Genomic DNA, 23,914 nt, shown 5'->3' with positions numbered 1-23,914 from the left:
TCCATGTCTTCTCTACAAGCCGCTGTAATAAAACACATTAAAGACGGGCAATGATGTAATGCTTTTAAAGGGACACTCCACCTATTTTACACATGAGGAACGTGTCATGAGGAGTACAACCTGTCCAAACAGTTGTGTAATGTCCTCTGTGGCAATGTCCTCGATGATGTCACCGGGTTATCTCGGATTGATCTCTCGTGTTGTGTTTTTGTCAGAAAGCCTGTGATTCAGACTTGAAGTGGGGAGTTTGAGAGATGTGGATATTTGCCAGGCGAGGAGGGTCTGATGAAAGATGTGACTGAGTTGCATTTTGGGAAATCAGTGGAATACCCCTTTAACCTTCTGCATCACTTCAGACTCTAAAGTCAAGAGTCTCACTGACAAAAACACACCATATGCATGTAAAATAGAATTTGACTTAATTTGTTTTTTCATGGTAAATTTGGGATTCAGTCCAACAAATATTCAATTTAACTGTATTCATCCCTCCAACAACAGTTGTATGTGGCGGCTCGCTAGCTGAACACACACAATAAGAATGAATCACAGGCCATCATTGGCCATAAGGTAAAAAACTTTTGGTAGAATTCTGGCAATAAATAAAAAAAATCACATGAAGCTATACAAATAGCAGCAGAGGGGATAAAGGACATTGAATTATTATTTCTTTTACAGGCAGCAAATTAAATTCACTTGTTACGATGCGTTCAGGCACTTCCCAGAAATTCCATTTATATATTGCAACAGTATAAATACATTTTGAAGGAAAGGTAAAGCCATTAACATGTACTGAACATATACGTATCAAAATCAAAATATCCAATCTTTCACTAGTCATAACGAGCATTATTATATTATTCTCGTTTATTTCCTTTTGATTTGTTTGTCACAGACATAACAATACGGTTCAGACTGTTTCTGTGATTCACTGATGGGCTGTAGAGCCAGCAAATAAAAGAAAGGGTCAAAACACTAGATTGATAAAAAAAAAACCACTAAAAACAATTGAAAAAAAGAAATCATCTCTGTTTCCACATTCCACTTTTGCTGTCCCCAAGAGCAGACCGTTTCAACATTCTCGTGATGTGTAACGTGCTCTGCGGTCTGCTGTTATCTCTGATTTGTCTAAAATCAAATCATTTTGGACACATTCATCTCTAAAAATATCTTTTTGGCCAAAACTAAACCAAGATTTCTCCCCGAGGAAATATTCTCATACTCAAAACAATAGCAATAAACCCCAAAAATGGACTGCTTTTCTATTTTGCTTGTATCTTTATCAAAAACAGTTTTGAGTATATATAATAATGGACCGACGGTTCACACAAGCAGCACTTTTATGAGCCCGTTTTAACAGCCTGACACATTTGAAAGAAAAACAGAAGGCACACACCTCTGGAACTGATTCAGCCGTTTAGTTTCAGTGATTTGGACGAGCAGGGTTATCAACAGCATTTTAACAGAAAGCATGTGTATGTGGTTAGAGTTTGGGTTACAGTTCATTACACTGCCTTTCAGCGCTAACAGCTCTGCGACTGCTCTTACCTGCTCTCATTCAGACATTCAAGTCTTTCAGCAGTGCTCCCTGAGGAATCATATAATGCAGAGTTGAATGAAATCCCATTTTGTAATATTCCCCTGCATATGGATCTCCACCCAAATGCTGATTTTAGCAGCAGGACTGTTCCTGTAAATCCACCTGGCTGTTGCTAAGGTACCATGAGCTCACTCTCTGGGTTTGTTTGTGGTTGATATGGGTGTTTGGATCCACTGTCATAGTTACAAGCCTCGGTTTGTGTGACACAATGGCATTATAGTTGATATTTAACAAGGCTTTCAGGGGATGAAACCTGCTCTCTTGCTACCACAGCTCCTGCCTGACAATGGACTAAACACAGCTGATGGAGTTTGTCTGTGTGCGTTCACACCCAGCCCAAGTGGTTTATTTGACCTCTGGTTTGTTTCCTCCTTTTCCTTCTTTTCCTCAGGTCATCTGGTAGAAACACACACTGTTGGAACACAGCAGCAGCAAATAAACACACTGGAATGACAGTCTGTCCTCTGCCAAGAGAGCTGTGGTGCAGGTTGTGAAGAGCTAGAATAAAATCTAAACCAACTGCAGTAAACTGACCTCAAATGCAAGGCTTTATGGGTAATAAGGAGGAGGATGCAGTTATTCAAGCAAGCACGGCATTGAAAAATGAAATCTGAACTGATGCTTCTCATCTGATCACCAGCAAAGAAGAGTTATTATTATTATTATTATTATTAGGGGTATTATCGGATTTGTTTTCATTAAATTCTCTACAGACTCTTTGTTGAATTAGCTCTTGTTTTAATTTTGACAGGAAACCTTTCAAGCCAATTCCAAATATGCAATAAGAGACTTATTGCAGAGTTAGACTAAAGAAAACAAAGATATAGAATAGATGTAGAATTTGTCCATTACTCATTCTGTGCTGTTACTGACTTGGAACTGGTTATGTCGATTCATACATGTAGCTGTAACATCTGATCCATTGTGTATTTACATAATATCAGGCAGCTCAGTTTAACATCCTTCTGCGGTTTGGTGTAACTATATTTTTCAATAACACCAGGGGATTTCTGAGAGACAGATCAGTCAAAATAGTCTCAACAGCAGCTGAGACATCCTGACTTCAGACTGGATCCTACAGTTCCCATAATGCACTTCCATTGCGTGTCTTCATCAGACCTTTCTTGACTCATAAACACCCACATCTCTCAAACTCTGCATACTTCCAATTACAAAAGCTCTCCACTGACCTTAATGTAAAAACCTGAGAATAAACATCAGTCTAGTATATAATGTGAAATATAGCACGACAGTGTTTTATTACACGTCTTATGCTTCATATGAGATTTGTTAAGTATTATAATGCATCATAATACTTTTATAATAGTACCACAGACAAAACGTATACAAAGTGCTAATATTCAAGGTGATAAACGTTATAGTTCTTCCTGTAATACACTTGTTTCCATCCTTTTTTATGTAACGTATCCCCACAGACGAGTAGCTCTTCATCAACACCAACTGTCATGAAACAAATATATTCATTTTAAAGGATTTTACTCTAAACTGGAAGTTATTTAACACTATTCATTATAAAGTGTTGATATATATAACAATTATTTTTTCATACAAGACTCTGTGATCTGGGAATTGTCAATGTTTGGACTTTTTGGTTAATCAGAATCAGAATCAGCTTTATTGTCAGGTAGCTAATCAGATTAGATTCGAGGTGTTGTTAAGGTGCGTAGTGGTCAAAAACATACAGTCAAAAATATAATAATATAATAAAATATAAAATATAAAATAAAAATATAAAATATAATGTGGTGAGAGGAGCAGCTGCAGATTAAATTTTAAATATTAAATATTAAATAGAGGGAAAAGCAGGGTATTAACAAGGAGTAAACAGTGTATGCTGTATGCATAATTTATAATAAGAATAACAGTTGCATTAATGTAACACGCCATGTAGGATCAAGATCACTGATGTGCAAATAACAGATTGTGGTGTGTTACGTAATATAAATATAAATATATTTATATTATAATGAATTAATAATATAAATATATAATAAGTTTGCATCCATAGTTGTGACAATATTAAAGATATATTTGCATGTTTTTTATTTATATTTTTATTTTTTTATTTTTTTATTTTCCTAAACACAAATATGTGAATATATACAGAATATATATAATTTTTTTCACTAAATCAAAATGTATATCTTTAAATCAGCTGAGCTATGTAACCATATTATGAAAAACCAACAAATCCTGCCGAGGAAGTGGATTTCAAATTCTGAAATCAATTTTCATATAATGATTCATATCTTTCTCTAGTTTGAAATTATTTGTCCCAAATATGTTTTACCTGAACTACAAAGGTAGAGAGCACAGTATGAAGTATCGTATGTAATTATCTTTAAATGCCTTGTAGTATCAGGGCTTCCATGAGTGTTAACAATACATAACAAAATCTAGTTTGAAGATGATCAAATCGTCAAGTAAATATCCAATTCTATCAACTGTGAAACACATATTTTCCAAAAACTTTTTCCATACAAGTTCATAGTGATGCTCATTTTCCAGTCTGGTTGTCTGATTACTTAAAGTATTAAGCCACTATTCTATTTATGTAAACCAAATCTCCAGTGGGCCGCCAGGCTCCACAGTGGCTCCAGCTGTTGCAAGGACATGAAGTCACTGCAAAGCCTCCACAGAGTTTGTATACCCACAGATCCATGTGTACTCTGTTCGACTTTGGACAAGAGACTGTCTCATGAACCCGGGCTGTTATCAGGGTCGGGCAATAATTCAGAAGGTGAGCGACTAAAACGAAAGGTCATGCGTGAGGACTCAGCTTAACATTACTCAGTGGATTTGGGGCTCCTCGGTGATGCTTTTATCACCACGTCATACTGATTTAACTTAAAAGGAGGGCAGGTGCAGAAGGAATTCATCCAGTCTGCGCTGCGTCTGTCTTCACTTTCACCTACACTTGGGACTCAGTCCAGCAGAGGAGGGTTTGTGGCTTTCAGGCACTGTTGTCTGTTTTCATTTACACACGTTTACATCGGCAGCATGGAGCTGGCTGTCTGATGGTATCCAGGTGAGTTCATGTGCAGAACACAACAGAAGCTGAGCATGAGCAGGGTTTATCTTTTGACTGGGGACAGTCGACTGTCAAATCAGGCTGATGTGGAGCAGCCTTTTGGTATCCTGGTGTCAGGACATGTTTTTCTTGAGGTGATGATGGTCAGTTTATCCATCCAACACTCTGATTCACAGCAAGATATCTCAACAACTACCAGACACATTAACATCAAAGTTGTTGATATTCATGTTCCTCAGAGGATGAATCCTCGTTCCCCTCCTCTAGCACCACCATCAGCACAAATGTCTACTTGCACTGTACATAATAATTATCCAAATCTAATCAGCAGACTGGGCTGACATTTACAGAGCATATTTATGCTTCCCAGGGGATGAAACCTTTCCATTTTGGCCTTTCCATGAGCTTTTCTCTGGCATCGGCCTCAGGACAACAAGTACACTTTACACACAGGTTATGTCATAGTCTAATAGGCACAATGCCATGGAATCTGCTCAGCGAGTTCCTGCTCCCAAGAGGATGAACCATGCACATAAAATAGTAGAGAGAGGTCATAAAGTCACTCTATTGTATTGTACTTTGCTTGGGGACCCAATGAGGTTTGTTGTTTTAAGTACTTTTCAGCTTAAGCTACAAAATATTATACTTAATTATATTTTGTTATTCACATAATTCCATTGAGTGAAAAAAAATGTCTGAATAGATGGACGGCTTGGTTAGCTAGTTGATCTCCATATGCTGCTTACAACAGGAAAGTTAATTTACTGGGTATTTTTATTTTATGCTACATCATAATAATCCAACTATACAAGACTCATATATAGGATTCAGAATATAGTCATTCTACATAGAGACAAGTTTCACTTTTTATAGTTTTGCTGATAATGCTTACAGTATGTGGTTTATTTAAAGTAGCTATAATAACATGTTTTAGTTATTTGACAATATAAAATTAATTGACAGCTGTGACAGCTGCTCTCAAACCTCCGTCAGGTGGTGGGATGGTGGTGGGAGGGTGTGTCCTGCGGGCCAAATAACATCACACACACACAGATGGCAGCTCCTGGAAAGGAGATATGCTTCACTTTTCCATAACAGCAGGAAGTGGAGACCCATATTTATATACAGTCAACGGTCAGAATTATTGGCCTCGCATTGTGCTTTTGCTCTCGTTTTTGATAACCTTCAATTTCATTCATTCTTTCTGTCGGCAGTAACTTGATAATTTGATTCCCCATTCATTCATTCATTCATTCATTCATTCATTCATTCATTCATTCGTTCCTTCTATTTGTATATATGTGTATTTGCTCATTTATTCCCTATTCATCCCTGTCCCTTGGTAGTTCAATAAATATCTTGATTTATATATTCCTTAACAACAGAGATGGAGGTCCCTGCATTCAGAGTTCAGGACTTTTAGATTAATTTTAATAATTTTAAATAATTAATTATTTCTCTTCAAATTGAAGAGTGGTGCCCCCTGTCATTCTACAAGTGCAAAATATTAATTTCCAAGTGTAGTAGTAATAGTCATAACTCCTACATAAATGAGTTGAGTATTCCCTCCACCATCCGTGTGAACAAAAGTATTATTTCTACTCATCACACTTCATACTGTTTTGATTTTAATGACCTCATGATCTTTCCAACACAGCCGCCTTTGCAGCTCGGTTACTGGTAAGTCTCCAGGAACATTCAATTGATCAATTTTCTCACATTTGCGTCTTGGAGTGTAATGATCGTTGCAGCCTCTTGGGGGTTTCAGCAGGTCTTGAGACTTTAAACTTATTTTACAAAAGACAAAGGCCACATCACTTTGGAACTGATTCAATAAGGATGTTTATGTTTAGCACATTAGAAAATCGGGCTCATCTACCAGATTATAATAGGATGCATGTGTATGTGGTTTTCACAGGCCTTTGGGGACAATGTTTCACATGACCTTTCACCAGTGCTGCCACAAGCATAAAGCTCTGCAGTGTTTCTTACCTCATTAACTAGGTCAGACAGCTGGGGCAACAGCTGAGATAAATGCTGTGAGAAAACACAGCACAACAGTAGTTATTGAGGGAGGAGATCGTATCAAAAGCTGTTTTTCCGAACATCAATCTTCTGCTTATTTCTGTATGAATGTACGTATGAATTCTCTGTTAAAAGGACACTTTGATGAATAATGATTCCAGTGGGAAAACTTAATTGGTGCAATAATAAACAGTATCAACAAATGGTTTCCCTCACATGTCTCATTTCTCCCTCCCTCTCCTACGCCTCCATCCACCTTAACCCTCCATATCCACGCTCTTCTCCACTCAATTCAATTTCCCATCCAAAAATAATCCTTCTATTTCTGTATTATTCCTGCTAAAGCTTCTCCACAAGAACGTACTTCACGTTTATGAAAGCAGTATTAACCATAGACTGTAAAAATGGGGTGGGGTGATATAACATTCATGAAAAATAATATATACACAGACATAGCCACCATGTCACTCATTGGTTTGTCGACTCCTGTTTTGAAGCCTCGAGTTTGCATTTTGACCGTCGCCATCTTGGATTTTTGGAGCCAAAAGTGATGAAAAGTGACCATATTTGGACGAAAAGGAGGGACTGACCCTAACGCCAGTTGCTAGCTTAGTTAGGACAGTGCATTTACAGTATATGGTTAACTGTGATAATGCTAATGCTAATTTTTGCCTGCAATAAACAGGCTAAAAACCATTAAAACAAAATGTACTAACTGGAAAAACTGAACATGCAACTCCTTAGAGGGTCTTTTAGTACAACCAAACACTTTTTTTGGGCAACCAAAATGTTACAATTAACTTTCATAAACTGAAAACACACTGAAATAGCGACAGCTATGGCTATGTCTATACTCTGTGAATCTGGGCTTACGCCATGGTTACGTTACTTAACCAATGTTGGCGCCATGGTAGCGACTTGCCTGTGACGGCACCCACCTGTCACTCAAAGCAGCCATGCCCTGAATTATGCATAACTTTAAGCCTTAATAAAATTTAAACAGGTGAGTTAAATAAAAATTCACACCTCTGTATAGTTGTGACAAAAGGGGAAATTAGCTCCAGAGACCAAAACCATTTTTGTACCTGGCTGTAAACATGTTTATTTCTGCTGTAAAGTTAGACATTTTAACATGGGGGTCTATGGGGATTGACTCGCTTATGGAGCCTCAATAGGCCATTTGAGGAACTGCAACAATGGCATCGAATGTTCAGTGTCACATTAAGCAGTTTTTGGCCAGAAGCTGTCTCTGAGTCACCAGAGTCACCATTTTATTTCTAGAGTATATACAAATTTTGAGAGGATATCATATCATATCATATCGTATCATATCAGCATTAGCATTGATTACCTGTTTTCTCAAATTATTAATGCATGGTCATTGCCATCATTTTAAAATACATTTATGTATTAAAAATAAAACTTTTATTGTACCAATTGCACAGTCATTTTGAGGTAAGAGTCATAAACACTTATTCAATGTTTTACACCTGTTTCTTTTGTAAAGATTGTTTATGGGATAAAAATCTTTTGAGTGTGTCACATGACCTGCAATTCCAATTGTGACCACCACGCCAAAGTTCCCTCACAGCTCAGCCCTGTTCACGGGGGCTACGGTAAGATAAATTTAAATATGAAATGTATCAGTTGAAAGTGAGACACTTGAAATATTCTGTCTCAACTGACTGAAGAATCAGCTCAGGCTTGTGTCCCTTACTGTCATTAAAGCATATATATACTGTGAGTATTTTAATGACACTTTGTGAGAGATACTATATATGTTAAAAAATCTTCAAGAGTAGGTGATATCAAAGCCAAACTAAAGCAGAGAGAAGCATTTTACTGATGAGTTTTTCAAATGTCTATTTGTGGTGACTCTCTCTTCGTCAGTCATGCTGACAGCTGGCGCAGCATTGATTGATATGTAGTATTTGATATGTCATCTGGGTTATTTAGACATTCAATGAAATAGGACTAACTGGGGTGATATAACATTCATGATGTGGAGATATGGGTGTTGTACTCTTGATAGTTGACACTCTATATCCATTGAAATGTTCTACTGTCAAATTGTATACTAAGAGAGTATTTATCTATTTATCTATATTATTCTATATTCCTTGTATATTTGTTCTTTTAACATGCACTTGTAGGGTTTGCACTTGTGCTGAAACGTCAGCTTATGTAATAAATTCTGTGCTGCATCACTGTCAAAGTGCTCCAGCCTCTGCAATTTTTTATGCTTGCTTGCTGCCTAAAGATACATGAAATGTTTAAAAAGTTTAGATTTCAATACGTGGAAGTTAAGCCAGCCAGTCATAATGCTCTATGCTAAAAGATACCATAAAGAAAAAGAGAGGAGAGAGATTCAAACCTGTTGACTTTCTCTGTGAATGAAAAATGCAGTGTAATGATAGAAAACCACACTGAAAGGAAGTAAAGACAGAAAAAAAAATGTGAGGGGATGACAAAAATATAGACAAAATGTTACCCTGGTAATATGGGCTCTCTGATGTTCTTACCAGCAATGTCAAGTTATTAATATGGGTGGATACTTAGTGAGGAAAAAGGAAAAATCTTCTCACTGTGAGCCATGAGAGGTGAAGCCTCTTCGTTTCCATCTGTACTCTGGGATAAAAAAGTTCCTGGCAGCAACAATCCACTCAGCGTGTTACTAAACAACATTCATCCACCCCTTGTCAAACTGACAGGGAATCAGCTGGTTATGGTTGTATTGTGAAGTTTAAGACATGGCTTGCTAGTTCCCTGGTAACACCCTGCCTGATGTAATACATAATAGGCATTATTATTATTATTAGGCAGCACCTGAAATCTCATTTTACTACTCACTATCAAGTGTCTGTTATAAACAGCATAGTGCACAATATGAGAGAACAAACCAGTCTGCTGTAATTCACTGGTTTATTAATACATGTGGAAACCATATACTTCACTGAAATCATCTATTAAGCTCTTCTCCTCCAGTATACATTTATTTTCAATGCTCTCCCATCCTTCTGTCTCAGTGGACTGCTGTGGCCACTAGATGGATGAACTAGTTAAGTAGGATAATAATCCCTCAACAAGACTGAGAGTCAACAGCCATGCTAGCAGCTCTGCTAAGCTGTAATGTTCATTGTAAAGATAACTTAACTGTTATATAAAAAAGGGTATTGGACATATATTTACGTTTTGATCTAGTGAGGGCACTAGAGGAAAAGTTAGGTGATCACCAAGGTTCACAAAGACCGAGATTGTCCATGAATTACTAAAGCATCCAACAGCTGTTGAGACATTTCACTCTGAGTCACAAATGTCAACTTCATGGTGGCGCTAGAGGAAAATTTAGAGGATCACCAAAGTCATTAAGACTCATCCTCCAATGAAAACGAATGTATGAACAAAATATCACGGCAATACATCCAATAGTTGTTAAAATATTTCAGTCTGTACTGACAGACCAACATTAGCATTGCTAAGAACTTTAGGTGAAAAGATAATTACATCACCAAGCTAACAACTTGCATACAAACCAGTCAAACTGAAACTTTCTGGATTGAGAAATACAATCACATGCAGGATGTGCCTCTTGTTGTCAATCAAAAGGTAGATTTAAATACCAGCAGGTTTGGTGCGATTGGGTATCCTGAAACTTCCAATAAAATCAGTTCATTTTGGAGGGTAACCCATGGTGCAACAGCCAAGTTGCATAAAAATGTCACTGTAAAACTGGCTTTTCTGAATTCCCAAAGATCATCAGAGGTCATCAGTGGAAGATCATAGTTGCGTCTCCCCCAGTATCTGTTGAGACTTTGGGGATTTCACTGAAAGTTACCACTGATGCAAAGATGCCTGACAACAAAACTCTCCAAAACAGATCTGTGATGCAACGTCCTCTCAAAACATCAGCTGCAGTCCTGGACACATTTCCAGTGAGGCAACTTTGACCTGTTTTTCAGCTATTTTGATCTCGAGTTAAATTGGACCAGACACATTTTGAAACCGTCATCTTTTTTAGCACTTGGCACGATCGGTGTTCCGGCGTAATTGCAATTTTCCGATGGCAACCACTGGAACAGATTAGGTCACCAAAATCCAAGTGAATCCTCAGTTATCTCATTTTTGACACGGGCCCCATTCACCAATTTCTCCCCATCTTCCCCACTTCCTGCGGGTTCCCCCCTTGTGAAAAGAGTCCCAATGTGTGCTGATGTGTGTGAATGTGGAAATATTTCACCACACTACTTCCCTTGTCTAAAGGATCTTCATGCTATGTCCCTCTCATTATAATTTTGGGGGTTTTCCTGGTCTGAACCATGATATCATCGTGGTTTTCTCAGACTCAGCATGTTGGATGCGTTGTTCTCTGTGCCTGGGGGGGTAATGAAGCTTCAGTGGGTAAAAGACTCCCACCCATCCCTCTTGGATCTGCAGAACCCTGATGAGGTGTTTCATTACACCTCTTGCGAGCTTGTGTGACTTCAGCTGGGAGAGATGTTATATTGTTACACCCTTTCAGCTGCTGCAAAGGTTTTGGGGTAATGAAACAGCAGCATCCAACACCGTGAAATCTGCTGGTAGCCTGAAGTAATGTTTGTGATGAGAGAGTGTTTAAACATGGTGCACACTGAACAGATGAAAGACACATGATCTGCTTTAGGCACGGGAGACTTTTTTTTACTTTGGACCATAAAAGAAAGTAAAATAATTGGGCAACATAATTTTGTACTGCACTTTAATGTACATACTAAATAAATTATTAAGACTATTATTGCCAGAACATATCCAAAATGCCTAGGGACTGAATTCTCTCTATCCCAAGCCATAAAGTAATAAACCAGTTCAGTCTTCCCTCAAGTGCTGCCCACGTAGTGCACGGTAGTATATCATCAACACATTATGAGCATGTTTTAACAGACACACTGTGGGAAATGAAAAGCTGTGAGAAATAGATGCTTTCTCGTTTTTGACACTGCCACAAATCATAAAAGAGTCATTACTCATGTGTCCCTTTTTGTATGAAAGTTTGCCTGTAAAGGTGCTGGTGCTGGTTTTGGTTGCTGCATCAACACTGGACATCCTCTTCTACAAGCAAAATAGCGCAAAAATAGATGCATCAGTGCTCACATGAAGCAAACAAAACTCATCTGTGGTAGCTCTAATTCTCCTTTCCCACACAGTGTTAGTTTATGGTTGTAAAATGCTACCAGCAGCCACAAAAATCAGAAACATTTACAGGACATTACACACAGTCAAAGCTGCAACACTCAACATTTGTTTCACGTTAAAAGTAAAATAACTGTGTGTAATATTGCAGAATGAATCCACAGAGAATTATCATCCAACTCTGCAGAGCAGAAAAGACTTAAGATTTGATTTATCAGGTCGACAGAAACAAGACTCCACCGGGACAATAATGTTGTTCTGTGTGTGCTGGGTGTGAAAGTAGACAATCCTCTCCTGACATGTTAGCCAGAGCAACTTTATAAGGTGATAATACTATATATTAGGATTGTATGATGGTCAGCTTGAGTTTTTCTGCCCCCTAGTAACCAGAAAATGATTAATGCAGCTTTAAAATAAGGAACAGTACTGAATACGTATGACATACAGGAAAATACAGTACTTGTGTGTTTTTCTGGTTCTTAGCTGTTGAACAATGTGGAACCACGTATCCCTTACAGAACAAGTATTGAATAGAACTGAATTATAATGATGTGTTTATTAAAACAAGAAGTGGGCAGCAGCTTGGGTCACAGAAGCTAGAATCTTTAGCACCAGAAGTAAGGCAGTGGGACCGTTCCAATCACTGGTATCCATTCCTGTGGGAGCATGGATATCCTTGCTACATTTCATTGCAATCTGTTTCATAATGTTTCTTGCATACAAGTGAAAATTCTGCTCTGATGGTGGTGCCAGAGGAAAGGTCAGGGTTTGGTGGATCTTTAAGTTTACTTACTTTATGTCTAAAATGATGGAACGATGACCAGAATAATGTTATCATTTGGGTTGGGCTGGAGGTTGTGTTGGATTATGTAAGATAAGAAGAACAAGACTCCTCCACAGCTGTCTAGCGAGTTTGGTACCAGATAAGCAAGGAAGCGGACCAGGTCTTCCCAAAGTCATCTAGTTTGTCCCTCAGAGTACCAGACATATCATGTATTGAAGGGGGTCTGTGTGTTTTCCAATGCTGGAGCAGAACTTTCTCTCCTGTTACAAGTACCTAGCCACTGAACACTTAATGTGTTCAGTGTCTCAGTTGTGCCAAGGATGATCAGTGTGAGGTCGGCATGCAATGAAAAAAACAGTTACATTGGAGGAGATGTTGAAATATCCTGCCAGAACTTGGCCCGCTTTGGACAGAAGCTGTGTGTCAGAATTACATTTATCACACTGTGGAGATACCTCAGGGGATATACTGTGGAGTTTACTCTTTGAATAAGATCACCTATGCAGCACTTTAAATATATAAACATAGCTTAGACTGTCATCCCAGATGTCTTCGGATATCTCCCCACCCATGCTTGTTTAATGGTCTCCATGGAGGGTGAGTTCAGACTTGTCATGTAGGAAAGATATTGTCTTTTCAGTGTAAGAAATAGATTTTAGACAATATTATCCAGCTCTGAATAATTTCTTACTCGTAGGTATCTGAAGAAATTAGTTGTAGGTACATTAAATTGTATTTTTCCTGGACTTGCTAGAAACTAGTAAATATGTAAGATATAGATATAAATCCCCTATGAGTTGAGTTTCCATTGTAAAAAAAAAAGAACTGTGGCCATCATAGATTGGGGAAAGAGGGATTGTTTGAGAGGGGTGTCAAAAAAATAACTGCTCTCAAACTGAGGGATTTGTTAACCTGTTTCCATATGCAGGTACTGTGGATAATGGGATTGTCACTGTAGGTGGATTTTGTTATTGGCACCGGTGCCGGTGCAATGGCTGTGATATCCCAGGGTGCAGTTCTCTCTCTCCAGCTGTGTGTTTTCCCATTCTTACTTCTGCAAATACACAGTTTGCTGTTTCACCAGTTACTACACAATAAAATGATACTATTAAAACTGCATGATGTAGTTAAACACCAAACAACTACGAACTGTAAACTACACTACTTTACACTACTAGTTTAATTACACTTTGTGTTATTCAACACTGCTCATTACACAATGTGCATGCTACATTAGGCAATAAGTACTTGTCATGCACATGACGCAAGAAAGGTTTTACAAGCATGAATCGTCAAGTTAGACTCAAAGTAAATGTTTGGTTTCATAATCAGATTTTTACTGAGTGAGCTCTGGCATGGTTGCTGGCCAGCGAGCTGCTCTGAGCCCTTGGGAGGAGGAGTGTTGATGGAAATTGTGGGAATGTGAGTTTGTTCAGGCCTCATGGTGTTACCTGCACTCACTGAGGACAGATTAAAGTTTTTATCAGTAGAGAAAGACATTTCTCCTGGGAGGAGCATAGCAAGCAGGGATTTCCACACATTCTTGCCAGTATGAACAGTGTATCATGAGTGTCATAAAAACCCCTGATGTGCTCTGACCTCAGAAATGAATTTCACATAAAAAGCGTGTTTCCATGCGGAGGAAGCAATGCCTTTGCACACTAAAAGCTCTGAGAACATTTACTTTTGCATGGTGCAGTCCCACATTCCAAATTCAGAGTCTTGATTTATTTCTTATTGTGAGGTCGGTTCTGCAGGGAGAGTCGGGGTCATGATTTCTGACGATGAGCCAAGCGAGAGCTAGTGATCGCCACAGCAGAGGAATGTGTGTTTGTATCTGAAACCGGACTGGAATCCAAAACAAACTAGTCAGGTCCCACTGAACCACTGCTGTGGTCTTCAGGCTGTAACACATGCACAAACATGCATATATACTTCATATTTTAGTCTCATTTCAAAGTTTATCTGATCCTTGTGTTTCATTGAGTGTAGAAAATGTATCTTTCTCACTAATGCAGCAGACTATTTGTGGAAACAACACACACGGCTTAGGTCGCAACCAGTAATTCAGTTGTTCCATTTCAAACAGACTAAAGTCTTTCTCATATTTTCATGAAATTATTAACGCTCCAGATTTGCCCTCACACTGTGTCAAATAAATAAATGTAATAAAATTAAAGCTAAATATGCAAGTTCTGCAAAGCAAACCATTCCACTCCTTCCTCCCCATCCTCTCCTTGCTCCAGTCCACTCCGCCCAGCACTTCACCTGCTGGACGCCATGTGTTGATTTCTCCTCGGGGGAGTGGAAGTGATGAAGCTCTTTGATTGGACTAATACAGGTATCAGGAGCCTGTTAGTAATACACAGAGACATCTCTCAGTGGCACACTGCGTTGTTTAACATGCTTGTCTGTAGTTGCAATAGATCACCCTGGAAATGGTTACCAGTTTTATCAGTTTACTACTGGAAATATTTACATATTGTGTCATGTTGCCTGTGAAAATATGCAAACATGACTGGTCAGCGGCTGACATGTCTGACTCAACCAACCATAAAAGAGATTGCTTATAAAATTTGAACGTTAATGTCACATGCAACGGGCAGGTTGTGGATCTGAGTTGGCTAACTTGGGATGACCTTTTCACACATAACAGGATACACAAGCTTTAATGTGTATGTCAGCTGATTGAGGACATTTGAAGTGAAATAGGCCTGTTAGCTGGGATCATCTGGCTGTCATGAAGTGCAGAGCAAATGGACCCGAATGCAGGACATGGCAGGTAAAAGGAACTGAAGAACAAACCGAACAAACAATCCAAGAAAACTGAACTGAAACACAGGAATGAGATACAAACTAAACTCACGAGGGGATGGGGTGCAGGTGGAACAGGAAAGAACAAGAAAGGAGCTGATTGGCCGGGGAAGACACAGGGAGCAGGGCACAGAGCTAACAGAAAAATCAAAAACCCAGAAAACATAATATAACCATGCACAAACACAACTTAAATAAATGCATGTCTCAATGAGCACACACAGCAAAATAAACTTAAGCGTTTCTGTTGAAAGAGACCAAGAGACAACTGTAGCTCTGAATAACATCTTTCACAAGTTCACTTTAGTCCCTACGAGAGTGTTCATAGCAAGCAACAATATCTCAAGTGATCAATTAATATATAATCTACAACCTCTCTTACTTGTCTTTCCTCCCACTCAGTCCAGTCTTAACACACAGGGAGAAAAGTGTGAGGGCATCTGGTGGACTGCTGGAGGGACGTAGAGCCAGACTGTGACAGATGCATGACACTAGCCTGTTTTCATCTCACTGTTGATTCATGTGCTGGGTTATTAACACTGCATTTGAAGTTGTTTGAAAGGGAAAGTCAAAGCACTCCAAAACACTTCAAAACACTATCAAGTCCTCAGAGGCCATTAGATTCTCATCAGTTTATATCCACCAAGGTTTAAGTTCTTTCTTGGAAAAGCACAGTGTGTGTCTTTGTGTGTGTGTGTGTGTGTGTTGTGACACTTGAAGGTACTGTAGAGTAATTGAGCATGGGTTTCCACACAACATTACAATACAAACAAGTACAGCCTTTTTTCCGTAATTGTCTCATATTCTCCAGTATTTAATCTGGAGAGGGAAATACCTCAGAAACCCAGTAGAAAAACATGTCACAACCTTGTAAAAATACAGCTATGTTGTTGAATGAGCATCATTTGACTTTATTTTTTAAATGAAAGATCTCTCACTTGTCTGGACAAGGATTTACTCACAATATTAAATTTTAATTTAATTTTTTTAAATTTAAGTATTTTTACTAGCACAACCATGTGAAAATGTTGTATAATCACTGGCATTGGCCTTATTTGTAACAGAAACCTTTGTGTTTTTTCCATTATGAAATTTGAATGTACAAACAAAACCATGTAAATGGTTCTTCTTCAAAAATTCTTCAAAAATCTGAAATGTGTGTAAAACAATGTGAAATTTTACTGCACATTTACTTTCTTTTTTTTCCTTTTCAGTATGATTTAGTTTACATTTGCGATATTGGTCATTGGTGTTATTTTACTTGTAGTGCCATTTTCATGCAACACTACTGTATTATTTATTTCCAGGTCAAATATATCAGATACAGGAGACAGGAGGTGCACAGAGAGCAGCAGAGGGTCCCAGTCCTCATTAAAACCATTGTAACAAGGTTCAGTACTCCGGATGTCCTTTGTTAAAAACAACCCTTAACAAGTCATTTAATCCATTACACACTATGTGACATTTCTGGGAAATATCACTGTCAAAGTTCCCACAATATGATGAGAACATAGACATCTTTGTCACACATGTCCATAGTTTGGCTTTGACCTCTCCAAGCAGACACTTTGCCTAATAATCTGCTGTTGTCATGTAAAAGCCCTGTATTTCCAGTTATGTTTATGAGTTTGATCTCGCTTCCCTGAAGGGTTACAATCTTCCCTGTGGGTGGAATCCACTAAGGATCAACAAGATTTATAAAACCCCTTTAAAACCCTTTGTATTAAATACTTTTAAATGCATGACATGACTATGGATCTGAGCTTCTAAAAAGCTGACATATTTAGAAACAAGATTTTACCCAACAGCCAAGTCAAGCCAGTTTTATTTATATAACCTAAAGTCATAAACCCTCAAAGGATTTTATAATCTGTACAGTAATATACGGCAGGATCCCCTCTATCCTTAGACCTTCAGCCATGGCTGATTGTGTTTCAAGGCAAAATTATTATATATTTCACCAAAACTTGGTATAATCCTTTAAAATCTCAATTATTTTCCAGTGACTGGAATCAAGTGATGCTGATGCTTTATGACAATATGGGACTGGTAGAAAAATGAATGCAAATATCATAAGTATATGTACATATAAGTACATACATTATATCCCAAACTGAAAAGCATCATTTGAAATGTTTGTACTGAAAGTAAAGAGTGAAGTAAATACTTGGTTTATCTGAACAGACCTTCAAGGACTGATGATTTTAAAGCGTTTATGTCTTTATGATTTATGAAATTCACTGTGGTTCTTTTCTGTCATGTACAGTGTGTTTCTGCAAGTTCCCGATTGTTTGAATTATTATATATTGGCTGTGTTCTGTGTTCTCTTTTGCTCTCAAGTCTCAAACTTACTACTTACTCAAATAATTGGAAAAAAATGCAAATTAAAAATAGCAATGAGAGATTCTGCAGATTCTTTTCACAGAAATGTCCACTTGGCTCCTCTCTCCTTTTTTCATTTCATTAGTTTTTCTCTGCTTCAAAGGAAGTGATTCATTTTTACTTTTTTAAAGCTCTAAGTTACAACATAACACAAAAGCAACACTCAGGACAGACGATCCAAATTGGCTACTGCAGTTTGTTGAAATCCAGACACTGATTTTGAAGATGCATTGACATTGAAATGAAGAACTAAAGTAGCTGTTTGAACAATGAACCTTCCCAACCTTTCAACAGTAACATTTTAAGGGGAAAAATGTGGCTACCTTGAACAAAAACACACCACTTCCTGTGACCCTTCCTTCCTGTAAAACAAAAACAGCTGACAACAGGTTGAAGAACTGTATATTTTTCTGTACGGCATGTAAAGTCACAGATTATTCCTTGAATTGAGAATCTTTGGTTTCGCTCTTACGTTCGACAAACAGTATTTTTCAGTTTTCAGAAGTGCTGATCTGTCCTCTGCAGACACCTTGGTATCCACTCCTGCTGCCATTTCCTTCCTAAGACAACTCAGACAATTCCCAAGAAAGAATGTCCTGGAATTATTCATGCTTTCATGCTCACTTTGCCTTCCTCTCTGTTTTACAAGTGAAATGAAGCATGCTCTGCCAACATCTGGCAGTAAATCTACTTTTATATTTGACTTTTTATCATTCAGCGTGCTGGGATCCGCCACATGATCCCTTGTCTCTTAAGGACCGCGGGATATAGAGACTGGATTCCACTCATTGATATCCTTGGCATGCTTTACCTAATGGGTGAAATCACTGCTATGCCGGAAGTCTGGGCGTCTCTTTTCCCATCCCTTGTCTCTAGAGGAAGAATTACTGCTCCCTTTCATCCCCAGCACTGGAGCTCTACATATGAGTTGACAACGGGAATATTTGCAGTGGTGTGTAAACCATGAGGAGGTTTTGAGGCCTCTACATGAAGACGGCCTCAGGCTGCTTTCTTTGTTCTGAAAGCTTGTTAGGTTAGTGCACAAGGCCACCTGTAAAAGGGAGATATGATTGCCTTTTGTTTTCATAACTCTCCACATGTGTTTGCAGGGTGTCAAATGCATTCCCTGCTAATTACATTAACCACATCTTGAGCACAGATGATGATAAATGTAAACAGTATTTCATTTTGGAACATGATGCAAGAATCGCTGTGAGATACATCATCCTAAATCCTCCATTAAACAAAGTATGAGTAAGGATGTAATGCACCTCACCTCATGTTTCAAAACATCATCAGTTGCCTGAGCTGTTTTTTGTCAGTGCCACAGTCTGAGCTGTGGTAATTTGACATCTGTGAGAGACATCGTTAGGTGTTGAATATTTGACACGTCCCCGTGGATCTGGAGGCATTAAGTGTATTAAAAATGCCGAACCTTAACACATCCAGCGGTGAAACTGATCTGCACCGCTGGATGAGTGTCAGTGTGAACCAGCCAGAGGGGATTACACAGGGTCCCCCCCCCCCTTCTGACACCGGGGTGAAACTGATTTAAGCAGCAGTTGGCCTCAATGCATCATGTTCGCTGTCAAGAGTGTGCCCAGCCTCTTACGGAGAAGTGGCACTCTTCAGATGATGGGTCATTTTCAGCATTTTCTTTTTCTCCACAGGTTCCTACCACAGTACAAAGACAGGTAAGTTTTAATAAAAACAAAAGTTGGACTGGTGTGATGGACTGGTGGCCTCAGTCTGTGCAGGGATGAGCACTGGTAACCCTGTATCACAATATAAAGGAGTATCATTTTAGTAGGAGACAATAACACCAATCTATATTTTGCTCTAATTCAGATATGCTGAAGATAGGATGAGACCCTAATGAACCACTTGTGTGAAACTGAGAGTTAAATAAACATGACTAGCCTATATAAAAGTACAGCATGATTACAGTGCAAGTGGGGAGAATTCAGTTAACTGCAACTCTCAAATGAAGATAAAGAGATCTAACAACATGCAAAATATAAATCAGAAATCAGATGTCCTTCTACATGCAATTTAAAGCAGCGATGATTTAATATTTTGGCCACTTGAGGGCAGCATAACAAGCTGTAAATACAACATTGACATATAATTATCTTATAAATTAAAATGGCTAACATGTTAGCAAACAGTTTTCTATTTAAACATCCAGCAGACATTTGGCGTCATGTGTCTGGCCAGCTGATTAATGAGAGAAATATCTGAATTAGTTGCTAAATGCTCCGTTATAGCCACCAGCTGTTCCCCTCTAACTTTATCAGTCAGCTGTTTGGTGCTGGGCAGGTATGGTTTACAGCAAGTTTATTAGAGCTTATTCACTGAAAACAGCTGCCAGCTGCTGCATGACATTGGAAGACTATGAATGAGAAGACAAGACAGTATAATTGGAGGCCATAAGACCAAAACAATGACCTGAAAGAAGCTAAAATGTCCAGAGAGCTGAATTCTTGGTGGCTTCATCACCACACCTTTCACATTAAAATGTAGTTATTATATCCATTGTAAAGTGAAGCTTTAAGTTGTTCAGAAATACAAAATGTAAAAACTATCTTCCAACCAAACTGTAGTGAAATTTACCAGCAGCCAGGAACATCAGCCTGTTTGTGAAAGTGTCTTCACACATGGCAGGGAGTACAAGCTCTTGAATACACCGTGTATTGTGTCAAACAAAAAGAAGGAAATTGAAGATGATTATCAGTTTCAATATAATACACTGTAGGTGTGATTCCTTGGTTGGTTAAATCATTTTATTTTCAGCTGGAATTCACTGAGAGGAGAAGCAGACACATGACTCCCATCATGCTGGTCCCACTCTGATGGCAGACATGATAAAAGCTTCCTTCTACCGTTAAAATATGGAAATGTGGAACTGGATCACCAGTCCAGACTCACACTAACGCAGCAGGTAGAGATCTAAGGACACTCTGAAAGGACACCTGGCTGTTGCTTTGTGAAAAGTTAGGACTTTTCTGTTGTAGGATGTTTTTCTCTCCAAGTGAAGCCATCAGGGTGGGCAGAACACCCTCTGGGGTATAAACACTAAACACTTTGAGGGAAAACCTCTTATCTTCCAAAAGTTCTTATCATCTCCATTAATGATTCACATGCTGCCCTGATCAGAAGTCCCCTCTAATATTGTCCGATGAATAAAGCCTGTGTGAGTAGATTCTTGCAGGAGAAATATGTGTCATAGCCTTTAGACTCCAGACAACAGCTGTCTGTGGTGCACGCAGTGGTGGCCCTCGACAGAGAGGGAAGATCTGACCGTCACTACAATGGTCACATTCTTTATTAGCTCAGATTCAGGCATCTGTCACCCGGCCAGCATTCCTCAAGGCCAGGGGAGAAACTGGCTTTGTGCTGAATGTCAAGTATGTCTGGGATTGCATGGAACCATCAATACCCGCTTTGATCAAAGCCTACGCGAAATGACATTCACTCGCAGCACAGTTACAAATAAATACAAAACTCAGAGGAAACACTTTCCCAGGACTCTGTAACTCACGAGGAATTCTATGAAATCATCAAATGTTATGAGACAGTCTAAGGTATTAAAAGACATTATAATCATAACATGAAGCAAAAGGAATAAAAAAAGCATCAAGGCACATTGTAAACCAGCATGTGACATTAGACAGCTTTACAAACCATTACAAGCACAGTATACAGCATTGTGGTGTTATATAATAGCAGTAGCAGCAGTGGTAGCAGACATAATAACAAGAAGTAACAATAAAAGTGTCAGTAATGCCAGTTCAGTCAGCCAACTGTGGAGTAGCTTATTATTTAAATGTAGAATATGTACAGCATTAGTATTTGGCATCTACAAGCTCAGACCTCATTGTTTCCCACAAGGAAACATTGATATCACACCTCGGGAAGTATAGACTCAGAGTGTACAGGTGGATGCTGGGACGGAGGTGGGGCTTTTGAAATGCTATATCTACGGCAGTGGCAGCCATAGCAGCAAGCAACAGCATAGCTTGTGTGATTGGTGCGGCAGCAGGCATGCAACTAGCTCGCAGGTGTTGCTTAATTCATAGTCGCCTAGAAATAGTGATAGTATAGAAACTGCACCATTAGCAGTAATAAAATGGTAAGCAGCAACAATATTAGTAGTGATAGCAGTCATATATTAGTAGTTGTAGCTGTCGTATCAACAGCGGTGACTACTATTATAGTTTGTTCACCCAGAAGTGATTGCGAAGTGGATTTTCGTCTCTTGTCCTTGGCATGAGTTTGACCGTTGGACCCCAAACAGCCAAAATACCAACTGTAGCGTGTCTGTGTGTTTGTGTTCAGTTCGGCCTCTGACTGAACTCAGAACTCGGCAGAAACTTTGGTTCTTTCTGTTATTTACCTCCAGTCTCTTTAATTTTGCCCCTCTACTCTCTGTACATATATGAAGCAGATTCGTTCATTTCAAAAATCAGGATTCGTGCAAATTTTTTGCTCAAGTGGAAACATTTTCAATTTGCGCAGATGCATATAACATCAAGTCGTGCTACCTTGGCGAACTCCTGTGACTTTATATGCAATCACGCTGCCTCTGTCTGAACATAAAGTTAGGCTGCTACTGTTGCTACAGCCTGTACTGTTGTTATAGTACTACTACCTTTGGTACGATGCTATAGCAGATGCCATCACCTTTACTATTGTACTACCGCTGCTACTACAGTTACTGCTAACTATCATTACATTACTGTACATCAAATAGTAGTAATAGCACAAGCCTAGGCTATCAGAAACAATAAATATAGTAGCAGACAAGATAAGTAGAGGAACCTGAGTAGCATTAGAAGCAGTAGCAGCAGCTGTTAGAATACCAGCATCGTTGCTCTGATGTTCTGCTGTCACTGTAAACTTGCAACAACAACAGAGCCTTGTCTTTTAATGCAGCTCCAAATTTCTATCACTTTCGATACTTATATTACTTGTCAAACTCAAGATGGCAGCACTTAAGGAGAAGTGCAACAACCCAAGGCATTATTTTTCCATTACCTCTACACATATTGATCCACAATTTACCATGAAATATTCCCTCCGGGTTTGTTGTGGTGTTTTTATTAAAACAACATTTCCATTCTTCACAGTATATGAGGTGTAGCTATGAACATGACCACTGTCTCTTGACTATTTGCATGTAGGTTTGTGGTTTTGAAGTTCTGCAGTCGTGACTCATTACAACAATAGTTTTGTAGAAGGGCTTAAACATAAATCAGCTGTTGATGTTAACAGTCAGGCTTTCCACAATAAGTATTGTTGTAATTTGTATCTGGGATACCCCCCAGTTTTTTGACAGCTGTGAAGAATTACTGACATTGAGAACAAATCAATCCTGTTTCCCGATGAGGCGACACCTCAACACTCCTTCACCCCCAACAGCTGCAAAATGGTGTTGATATTTGGCCTCATTGGAGTTGGCGTCTGATGTTGGGTGGGGCAGGGTGATGGATGGCAGGGCTGACTGAGGCTGAAACCGCTCTGGTGCTGTAGTTCCTTAAGTGCGAGCTAAGGGCAGCTGTTGGGATGGACTGTGTTGCTGCATGGGTTGCATTAGACCTTTTGATGGGTGGTGTGTCTCTAGTCTCTAAGCCCTGCAGTACATTGTTGTTGGACTAAGACCAAAACCAGGACACCCCACCTCCCCAACACAACACCCAAAATCAGGTTTCCCATCCCAACACACTCTGATGTTTTCTCCTCTCTCATGCTGAGCCTAGGAAAAAAAATATATAGATAGCTTTCTATATATTTGTTCTTTTGTTTCTCAAAAATAAGCATAGAAGGCGTTGCCAGTATAAATAAAGTCTGGAAGTAATTTGTAGATTTTTTTCTGGGGGATTTCTTTCTGGAAAACTCCATGTTTCTGTCTCTCTCAGGGTCTGTCTTGTAAAAGAGTCATCAGTGGTACTCCAATTCTTATAGACAGAGAAGTCCTGGGTGAGTCTGATGATGTGATTACACTAATGGAGACTGATTTTTCATTCTGAGCACAAAGTGTGTGTGTGTTTAGGACAATAACTGAGATACACATAAAGACAACTTTAAGACTGAT

This window comes from Thunnus maccoyii, chromosome 9, assembly GCF_910596095.1.
Source record: "Thunnus maccoyii chromosome 9, fThuMac1.1, whole genome shotgun sequence".
NCBI lineage: Eukaryota > Metazoa > Chordata > Actinopteri > Scombriformes > Scombridae > Thunnus > Thunnus maccoyii.
Note: the sequence above shows the minus strand (reverse complement) of the source record.